General features: G+C 46.2%; 1 long non-coding RNA gene across 1 annotated transcript in view; it reads right to left on the bottom strand.

Moving 5' to 3' along the window:
* Positions 1–404: 404 nt before the first annotated feature.
* The window catches only part of LOC132518503 (uncharacterized), a 38,654-nt gene continuing 27,811 nt past the window's right edge, over positions 405–11,247 (bottom strand). Inside the window, exon 3 of the long non-coding RNA XR_009539900.1 lies at positions 405–484. This is a non-coding gene — a long non-coding RNA (uncharacterized LOC132518503). The remainder of the gene's footprint in view (positions 485–11,247) is intronic.

The following is an 11,247-nucleotide window of genomic DNA, read 5'->3' as shown; positions in this document are numbered from 1 at the left end:
GACATAGTATCAATAGTGTATATGTGTCAATCCCAGTCTCCCAGTTCCTCCCACCCCACCCCTTTCCCCCTTGGTGTAAAATGGGGATTAAATTTTTGATAGCCCGCATTTTCCTCATCAGCCCCTCTCCCAGGCCCCTGCTCGGTTTAACTCTGAAAGAGATATTGTACACTGGGCTTTACAGTGACAAGGCACCAGCCCCAGTTCACTGACATCATGAATGAAGACAAGATTTACAAACTGTAAAGCACCTAAAAATGTAATGCACATGAGTCCATTTTTACAGGATGACCCTGAAGGGACAGTGATTAAACAAAGCCCAAGTACTTGGAGTGTTTACCTGAGATGCAATAATGCACTAAGTGAACTCATTAAATGCAGGGGGCAGGGGAGTGAAGATGGAGTGGGGAGGGGTTGTATGCCAAGAAAATCACCATTATTCTTCCACTGTCTGGCCCAAGGCTTCCAGGAGGAGGTGAGATTTCTGAGGGTAATGAAAAAAAGAGTATTTATCTCAAATGCCTTTCAGCTGATCAGAAGAACAATTCCTTGGACTACCTTCATCTAATTTATGGCAAGGTCTATTAGGCTTCCTTCTACGTCTTACACTTTGGAGTTAATCATTAAGGGTTACTCTGAGTCCATGTTTATAGGAAGCCTCTCCTTTCTAAGGGGCTATTGAGAACTAGAAACCAAATGATTATTATTTTATTATGATTACCTTGACAGTGGGCTCAAGCTAACTTTTTCTAAAATTCCAAAGGCACTTGTTCGAGAAACTATAAAACTGTATCTAGTTAACTATGTATAAAATAAATAAGCTACAAGGACATATTGTACAGCACAGGGAATATAGTCAATATTTCATAATAACTATAAATGGAGTATAACCTTTAAAAATTGTGAATCACTATGCAGTACACCTGAAACTAATATAATATTGTACATCAACTATACCTCAATTTAAAAAAACTTTTTAAAAACTATATTCAGTTAAAAGTTAAAAAAAAATTCTTTTTATTTATTATATCCCTCCCTGAAGGGAACGAACGATTGGATATGTATTCTTCCAGAATTTTTACTTTACCTTTACAAATATATGTGATGTGTTCACATGTGCACATACACACACACACAATTTTTTTACATAAATAAAACCACACTCTATATCTCTGCTACTTGAAGTTTTCACTTACTAATAAGTCAGAGGCATCTTTCCATATTTGAATATGCAGGGGTTTGTGAGGTAGTTATAGACCCTGGGGCCAGCAGGCTTGAAGCCCAGCTCCCCAACTTACTAGCTGTGTGACCCTGGACAAGTTAATTAACAGCTCTATTCTCATCTATAAAAATATTCTAACAATAGTAATCAAAGGATTGCTGTGAAGATTAAATGAGTTAACATTGTAAATACTGTAAAATACATAAAGCACTTAGAATAGTGGATAGAGTAAGTCCTCTATGCGTTGGCCATTGTTGTGATTTGCCCTGTTCTTCTTTAATGGACAACTGTATTCCATTATTAGGATGAACCGCAATTCATTGAGCCAGCTCCCCGCTGAGAAACACAGGTGATTTCCTACTTTTGCTGCAGTGAGCATTTGTGAACATAGGTCTTTGTGTACATGGGCAGGCACACTGTAGGGGAGGTTCCAAGGCATGGAATGACTGCATCAAAGGTCATTCTCATTTTATTTGAAAGATGGTGCCAAATTTCCCTCCAAAAGGCTGCATTACTTTACATCCCTACCAACGAATGGTGTAGGGATCTACACCGAATCTGTGCGCATCTCCAGGCATCTTCTCAGCACTGACAGCCTGGGTCTTTGGCGTTCTCACTTCTGCACTCAACCTTCCCTAAACGAAAACTCAATCAAAACCACTAGCAATGCATTTGTCAAAGTCCCAGGGACACCTAATCCTTTTGTCTTTTCTAAAAGGAATCAGATGTTTTCTCAGCTCTGACAGAACTTCAGTTGCCTGGACACAGCCCTGGGATAAGTTTGTAAAACACAAACAGAACATTCCCCGACATCCTCCAGAGAAGCTCACGGGGGCCCACGTGAGGCTCTGCTCTCTATAATGTGTAACAAGAGTTCCATAGCAGCTGGTGTTTTCCTGGGTGGAGATCAGAGCCAGCATTTGTATATAAATATTATCCAAGGGCTGGAGAGAGAATCAAATCAGGCTGGAAGCAGAGGCTGCAACATCCCAGTTGTCTTATTCATGGGGCAGGGTTTGGGCAGGGGTGGGCGGTGAGTACCCCCATCCTTTCCCTGAGCTCCACGATAAAAGGGAAGCATCCTAGCACAGGCCCTCCCCATCAGAACAGCTTATCATAAAACAGAGGTGGAAGGTGGTGCAGGGCTTGGCTGGAAATCTACGCCAGGCGGAGGGGAAGTAGGGCAAACAGGTGGGCTCCACCTGCAGGGCCCAGACTGGAGTTTTGTTGCCTGCTCTGCAAGGCTGGCCGAGTGCCCACCTGCAGCCACCTGGCTCTTTAGATCATAGCTCCCGTCAGTGACAAGGTGACTACTCACTGAGGTGGCCCTTCCGGCCTCAGCTCCAAGGTTCTGCCGCACAGAGTGACTTCCAGCTGTGCTCAAGGACCTCTCAGAATCCAGGGGAGCTGTGAAGTAGGGGCCTCCCGGAGTCCACAGGTAGGAATGTCAATAATTACCAGTGTTGCCCCTGCTAAGCCCTGCAAGCCCCAGAGCCATTCATCTTCCAGACTTGATTCTCAGGCTATTTCATGGCTCAAAACCATGCACCTTGGTTCTCCCAACTCTCCCGTGCTTCCCACCATCCCCCAGGACGCAGGGCAGGTCAGGTCAGGGAAGGGGAGAAGGCAGGCGAGTCTCTGGAACAGTGGATTCCCTGGATCAGAGCAAATTCCAGGGATGTGACCCAGGGACCCTGGCTCATGTCCATAACAGAGGGAATAACTCAGATGATTATCTCAGGCTCTCGGAAGTGAGTTAAGCTTCCCCTTCCTATTCAGCTCACGTGGGAGGGTCAGCGGAAAGGAAAGGAGGCCCAGAGACCCAGGGTCTGCCTTAGGTCTGACTAGAGGCAGCGTATAGTACAGGAAAGGGAATTACGCTCACTGTGCCTTGGATTCCTTTTCTCTGAGAGCCTGGGGCTCAACACCCAAACATCCTGCGTTTCATTAAATCCACAAAACAGATGTTTGGGTGTGGACTACGTGTCCTGGACACTGTGGACACGGCAACAAACAGACCGGTGCCTGCCCTCATGGAGTTCACATTCCCGGAGAGCTAAATACTAGGAAGCGTGTCAAGCTTACTCCTGAGGAAGCAGGTTCCTGGAGGGAATCAGTTAAGCCGGGATCACACAGCTCCCAAGCGGGCTGCACGGCTCTCTCTCAGACGACACTGCTCTTAACCCGAACACGATAACAACTAACCAGGTGCTCGGCGGAGCTCAAAGACCTGAAGCTTCAGAGCCCTTGCTTATAACAGCCCCTTCCAAGGTCCTGGGAGGGGGTCTGGAAAGAAACGTGTTCACGTGATCTTGGGTTTCTCTAAGCTTTGCCAAAGTCAAGTCTTAACCATGACGGGAAAGAGCGCTGTCTCTCCTCACTCCAGTTTCCCTCTGTCACTCATGCCCTCGTGCTGGGTAATGTTCCAGCGGCCTTGGGCATTCAGGGACTCCCAACGCAGGAGTCAAAGCTGGGGGGCGGTGGGGGGGAGCGGACACTGAGTTTGAGTTTAGTGGGCTATGTTTATGTGGTGCGCCATCACCTCCACATGTGCTGAATTACTGCTAACGTCCAGTGGAGGCCCAGCTCCCAGGAGTCCGCCTGCACCCAGGGCCTACCAGCCACTTCCTGACGCCACATCAGTGGCGGAATCGCCACATGAACGTGTTCAACAGAGCCCAACATGGACGTGTGTGGTAGGGAAGGAGGAAAGTTTAAAATGTATAGCATCAGACACCAGCCTATGAGAAATGCTAACAATTCATAGACCTGTAAAAATCCTAAGGAAAGGATTCGGTTCCCCCAGTTGAGGGAAGTTCTCTTCTGTCAGAAACATCCTCCACGCAGTCAGTTATAACATACCAGAGCTTCTTTTCATTTTTGATGAGAATTATACAAAATAGAATTCACCAAAATTCCTCTGTTTATGAGACACAAACGGGTAGTAATACTACAAACAGTGAGTGTATCTGTATGAATTTACTCATTTTCCACATCTACACTGTCAACAACACCACCTATGTTCACAGCAGCACTATTCACGATAGCTAAGACACGGAAGCAACCTAAGTGTCCATCAACAGAGGAATGGCTAAAGAAGATGTGATACATATATACAACGGAATACTACTCAGCCACAAAAAAAGAATGAAATATTGCCATTTGCAGCAACAGGGATGGACCTTTGAGATTATCATAGTAAGTGAAGTAAGTCAGGCAGAGAAAGACAAATATCATGATATCAATTTTATGTGGAATCTAAAAAAAATTATACAAATGAACTTATTTACAAAACAAATAAGCTCACAGACATAGAAAACAAACTTATGGTTACCAAAGTGGGAAGGCGGGGAGAGAGGGATAAATTAGGAGTTTGGGATTAACACATACACTCTACTATATATAAAATAGATAAACAAGGACCTGCTGTATAGCACAGGGAACTATACTCACTATTTTATAATAACCAATAATGGAAAAGAATCTAAAAGAGAATAGATATATATAGATATATGTATAACTGAATCACTTTGTTGTTCACCTGAAACTAATACAACATTGTAAGTCAGCTATACTTCCATAAAAATTTTAAAAATAAAATAAATTGTCAATACCAAAAAGCAAAGTTTGATCAACCAGGCCAGAGAAAAGGCTGAATTATCTTTTATTCTCTCTTCAGAAAATTATTTTAGAAAATTGTTATCAAACGAAGAAGTGATCACAATGACTATGAGGCCAGAAAATGTAGGAATGAAAAGTAAAATAGAGGCGTGTCAGGCAGTTAATTAACAAAAATGTTCTGTTATTTATTCTTATGGATTTTATAGTGCTGGAGGTATTTGATGGCTTTTTTTTTTTTTTTTTTTTTTTTTTGCGGTACGTGGGCCTCTCACTGTTGTGTCCTCTCCCGTTGTGGAGCACAGGCTCCAGACGTGCAGGCTCAGCGGCCATGGCTCAGGGGCCCAGCCGCTCCGCGGCATGTGGGATCTTCCCAGGCGGACTCTCAACCACTGCGCCACCAGGGAAGCCCTTGATGGCTTTTAAAATATGTAAACTGTTGGAGCTCTTTTCTCACTCTAAATAAATACTCTTAATATTGGATGCATAATTTTGTATTATTTCTCTTAAAGACAGCTCTCAAATTGTACAAGCTTCGAGCTCCTATAAAATCTTGATCCTCCCCTGCAGCCACCATCTCCTGAGCAGTTCTGATGTGCCAGGAACGCTGATAAATCCCTCTACACGGATTATCTAATTTAATCCTCGATCAATGCACTGAGGTAAACTAAGGCTTGGAGCATTTATTCTACACAATACAGCTTTTTCTGCAGGGTTGAAGGAAGGATTCAAAATCACACAGCACAGGGAGCAGCGGCCCTACACAGAATAGGAACTATTACGACAAATTGTTGTGTTTCCTCCCTGAGCCCACGTTTCCTCTATTTAAAGTTGAAGGGGTAAAAAGAGATTTAAATCTTTGTACGTCCACAGAGGACATCAGTAAAGATACACAGAGTATTGGTAAGAGTGACTGCCTCTGTGGAGGGCAACTGGAGGTGGGAAGGAGACACACCTCACTTGTACCTTCACTTTTTTTTTTTTTTTTTTTGGCTGCGTTGGGTCTTCGTTGCTGCGCGCGGGCTTTCTCTAGTTGCAGCGAGCGGGGGGCGGCTACTCTTCGTTGCAGTGCGCAGGCTTCTCCTTGCGGTGGCTTCTCTTGTGGCAGAGCACGGGCTCTAGGCGCATGGGCTTCAGTAATTGCAGCATAGAGGCTCAGTAGTTGTGGCTTGCGGGCTTAGCTGCTTCATGGCACGTGGGATCTTCCCGGACCAGGGATCGAACCCGTGTCCCCTGCATTGGCAGGTGGATTCTTAACCACTGTGCCATTAGGGAAGCCCTGTACCTTCACATTTTTTAACAAGTTAATGGGAAGTACTTGGCACAGTGCCTGGCCCGTGGTAAATAAACGTTAGCTTTTGCTGTTAGCTCTTGTTATTGTTGATTACATACATAAATTAACTTTTTAAAATAGAGAGGTAGGTGCTGCTGTCTAAAGTCCCTTCCAGCTGGATTTGGTGCCTGTTTTACATAACAGTTCCCAGCACTCACCTGTGCCAACGGCTCTAATGCAATATTGCATTTAAATACTCCCTGCATCTCTAAGTACTGTTCTCATTCCCATTTTGCAAATTTGGAAACAGAGGCACAGAGAGGTTAAATAACATACCCCAGGTCACACAGCCAACGTGGCAGAGGCTAGGATGAACACGCAGGCTGGGTGCCTCTAAAATATGGACTCACTGGACCCCCTTCTGGTATGTTACGTGGGGACCCCAGCATTTTTTCATTGTTCTTCTGTGCCGCTCCAACAAGCTTCATGTACAGCAGGACAGCTTCTGGGGGCCCTAGAGGACAGGACAGGAAAGTGCTGTCACTGCAGATGTGAAGGCAGCAAGAAAGCCCTACAGGGCTTATTAACCAGCTAGAGATTAAGAGGGAAGGGAGGCAAGAAGGAAAGAGTAGGGAAAGAAACATGAGTGAAGTATCAACTCCTGTGTCCGACAGAGTCAGCCATTTCTCACCTATCCACCCAACTCTGCAAGGGAGTCCGTGTTATCCTGATGCCCACTTCTGAGCGGAGCAGGTGGGCTGCGAGAGTTCTCGAAGCTCCTAGGCGGTGGGATCTGGAAAACCTAGGCCCCGGGGCTCACAGCTCTCTGACAGCAAAGGGCATCCCTGCAGGCTTTCCTCAGCGTGTACAGCCCAAATATTTCTACACTGCACAGCTCAGCTCAGCAGGCCTCAGTGGCCTCTGTCCTGCTAGGGAAGCTCTGGGGGAAGCTCTGGGGACGGGAGGTCTCCTGAGTCGGCTTGCCAAAGCAGGGACACTTCCCCACAGGGAGAGAGAGGTGGGTGAGCCCTGAGTTCTGTTGCACGTACAGACATGGACCCAGGAGCCTAGAGGCATCCTTGGGGATAAATCTGTCTTAGACTCTCCACTCAATTCAGGAGCGCTGAGCATGGACCCTTCAAGCACTTGGCACCTCGGCCTCCGTGTGACCTGTAAGGGCTTCACGGGCCCTGCACCTAGGAATGAGGTGGTCCACCTAAGTGTCTCGGACCGCTGAGCACTTAACAGCAACAGGCACCTACCTAATAAAAGTCTCATCTCATCGTAGCTATGTGACCTTGAGCAAGTCGCTTGCCCTCTTTGATTCACTGTTTCCTTATCCGTAAAACGAAGATTACAAAGTAATAAATGTTTCTCTGCAATAAAGGATGACCCTCCAACACAGGCTAGATTGAAGGTAACTTGAAGAGAGGGAACAGTCTAACTCCCCTTGGCATTTCCTTTGAGGTACCTTCCTGACAGGGTGTCTTACTCCAAAGAAGAGGCTCAGCACAGACTTGCCCATTTCAAGGCAGAATTCGGTAGTGCCAAACAGTATGTGTTATGGGCTATTCAGACCCGGATTCAAATCCTGCTCTGCCACTACTTCCCATTAGAAACCTTTCAGAATTTGGTCACCACTCATAACTACACCTCCAGGGTCCCAGGTCGTAAAACTCTAGAGGGAGCTATTCTTAAACTGTGTTCATGGAGCGAGGCACACAGGATCCCTGACTGTCTGAAAGGTGAGTTGTAAGGATGCAAGGCCACGGTGAGTACAAAATGGGCTGGCACAGGCTGGCTCAGAGTCAGTGCAGAGAAACACAGTCTAGAGAAGGTCTGAATTAAAAGAAGATGCGAAATTCACAAAACAGCATGCCAGGTCCACAATACACTATTTGAAAGGTTAAAGAATTTTGCTAATATGCAAAGATAATACCGCCAATTTGTATTTTCAGGAACTCACTCCTTTTTCTGGTTGTTCCAGGGAAGCTTTTATGAACCTTGTTTTTTTGTGTTTTTTTTTCCCCATTGTGAATGTGGAAATGGTTCCATTAGCAAAGGCATATGAATTTTTAACACCCCTCCCCAAAATGGTCTATTCATATAAATGAATCTTAATCTTCATTTTATATTGATAAGCTGCAGAGCTGACATAAACATTTTTTTTTTCATTTAAATCTGGCTTGTCATTCTATAAACTTGATGCTGTTTGCAAAAGCCCCTATAAAGGACTCCAGTCTTTCTCCTGTGAAAGAAAAATGTGCAGTGACCATGGCTTGGACTCGAAAAAGATGTTTATAGTACTGCTCCAGGCAGAGGCTGAGAGGTTTCTTTAAATCTTAAAGATTTAAAGGAGGAAATTGAGCTACCATCTCCACCCTGGGCCAACAAGACAAAAACCCACCTCTACCTGGAAGTTTATAGGAAACAAGTTCTGATTTTCTCTGCTAACCACTGGGCCCTTCTTTAGAAACAGCTTATCCACATGGGGCTAGCCTTTCTGTAACATCTGTATCTTTTTTTTTCTTTTTTTTGCCACGCCACGTGGCTTGTGGGATCTTAGTTCCCCAGCCAGGGATTGAACCCTGGCCCTTGGCCGTGAGAGTGTGGAGTCCTAACCACTGGACCGCCAGGGAATTCCCATGTAAGGTCTGTATCTAATCTGCATTTGTACATGTAAGGTTTACCTGGGAAACATCCCCATGTATCAGGAAGAAAAGAGGCCTGGATGAGAGGACCAGAGGAGGAGAAACAGACGCTAGGTCAACGGAGGAGAAGGGTACCAGGAGTCCGAACGCCAATGCTCTATTCTTCAGCTCGCCACTTCAGACCTATGCTTTGGCAAGTCGCCTGCCATCCCCGAGATCAGATTCCTCAACAGTAAAATGGAGCTTAAAAACTCCTTTCCTGTCTACCTCAAGAAGATGGGTCCTTCCCTACCTCCCTCACTAGAGCTGAGAACTGCTGCCATCGTGACCCAGTCCCACACCAATTCACATGGCTGAAATAATGACCAGGTAGTGCAGAGTTGCCAACTCAAGTTCTTAATGTAAAAATGAGCAAGGGGGTGTGCATTCCGTGTGTTCCTCTCAGCTGCAGTGTGCTCCTGCTTCCAACAGCCCAAACTTTCCCCCTTCCCATGCTGTGTCCCTTTACTGCCACCACTGCTCAGCAGCCCTTAGCCAATGACCTTGCCCACAAACGCCCAAAAGGAGAAAATGGTTACACAATGATGGTTCAGGGAATCTTACATTCCCATTTTAAACAGTAATTAGGAAGGCTATAGAGGCACACGGGGGAAAGGTCTATACTATAATGCTGAATGAAAAACACAGTCACAGAAATCATACCTATCGCATAGTCTGCAGGCTTTGGATGGAATAAGAACTGGGTTTGAATCCCAGTTTTGCCAGCCATGACGACATGACCTCTCAGAGCCTCGGTCCCTTCATCAAAGGAATAGGGATGATAATTCCTTCCTTCTAGAGTTATCGCGAGATTTGGTGGAAGGTACGTAAAAGGTTTAGCACAATCCAGGCTCCTGGTGAGAGACTTCACATTATGTGCATATGTGGGAGGATAAAGATGAGAACGGATTCCAGGCAGAAGGGCAGGGTCCATTAAAGAGCAGAAGACACGTGGTGTTTTGGGGTTTTTTTTCCCACTTAGGATTACTATATCTTAACAAAATACACAAACATCAATAGGACTAGACTCTTTTGGACTAGAATAATACAATTAAATAAGATTCTTCTGACCAAAACCCCTGCCCTTCTCACTCACGCTAGGGGGTACTATTCCTAACAGGTCTTGCTCTTGGGACAATTTCTATGAAAGACAGAAAAACCTGGAGCCGCTGGAGCTTTCCCACCCCAAGCCCATGCAACACTTCAGCTCAACTGGAATGGGCTGGAATCAGCTTTCTTAAGGAAATCTACATCCAAGGGGGACAGGGAGTGGTGAGGAAGTAAGGCTGGAGGATGAAGGGCAGATTCATAAAAAAAAACTCTGAGAGCTTTCCACCTTGGTTGCAGAACCCTTAGGCACCCTCAGCAAACCACAAGGCTGCCCAGTAGGGTGTCACCACCCTCGAAAGGTGGTGGGTTCCCACTGCCTGGGTTTGGGAACCAGGCTCCAGCAGGACGGTTTGCAGCAGACAGAGGGTATTCACCCAGAGGCAGATGACTGGGGTGGGGCTTGATTCGTTTGTAGACAGTTATCAGTGGTGACAGGGCTCGTTATTTTCATTCTATGGAGCCAACAGACACAGGACGAATAATAGGTCTGAGGCGGAGAAGCAAAGGTTAAGGTGAGGGGGAGAGAGGTAACTGAGGGGGAACCCTCCCAGGCAGGCCCGCCGTGCCCTCTGAATCACGATGCCAGTGAGGGTGAGCAAGGACCAGAGGACATGGGATGCTTGTCTGTTCCTGCTCTGCTGGTCCCAGCAGAAACTCCTTGAGGGCCAAGATCGCATCTACTGTGTGACTGACGCTAAGTGCCCCAGGTGGAAGGAGCTTCATTAAGACCTCATCTAAATGGCTCAGCATCAGCAGGGATGCAGTCACCTGGGGGCCCTCTCACCCTCACTCCTTTACCCAGCGCGGCCCCATTTTCCTCTCCAGTGATAACAGCTCACATTACTAAGGGCCTCCTCCTGCCGGGCGCTGTGCTAAACCCTTGGCACTCACCATTGCATGTCACTTTGCCAACAACCTGGGAGTTAGGGACCATTACTATTCCATCTTACAAATGAGGAAATGAAGCCTGGAGAAGGTTCTAGGACTTTCCCAAGCTGGTAAGTGGCAGAACCACCAAACTCCGATCCCAAGCTCTCAACCACTGCACCCTCTCCCTCTTTTCATCTCCTTTCTTTCTCCTCTGTTTATGCCAAAGGCTTCTAAGACCATCTCCCTCACAAGTCAGATCCCATAGCTTCTGGGGATTTGGGACTATGCAGGAGGCAGACCTCCAAAGAATAAGGCCCCTCGGGTGGAGGGTTACTGTTTCTGAGATTTCTCAAGAACAGGAAACTTCCTGGACTGCCTGCAATAAATCTAAGCCTTCCTTCCTTTGTGATTTCACCCCGGAGCAACACTCCAGGATGACTCATCTCGAGGCCGGCAGGAGATCT

Source organism: Lagenorhynchus albirostris, chromosome 3, assembly GCF_949774975.1.
Source record: "Lagenorhynchus albirostris chromosome 3, mLagAlb1.1, whole genome shotgun sequence".
Classification (NCBI taxonomy): Eukaryota; Metazoa; Chordata; class Mammalia; order Artiodactyla; family Delphinidae; genus Lagenorhynchus; species Lagenorhynchus albirostris.
Note: the sequence above shows the minus strand (reverse complement) of the source record. Positions and strands in the feature narration are given on the sequence as shown.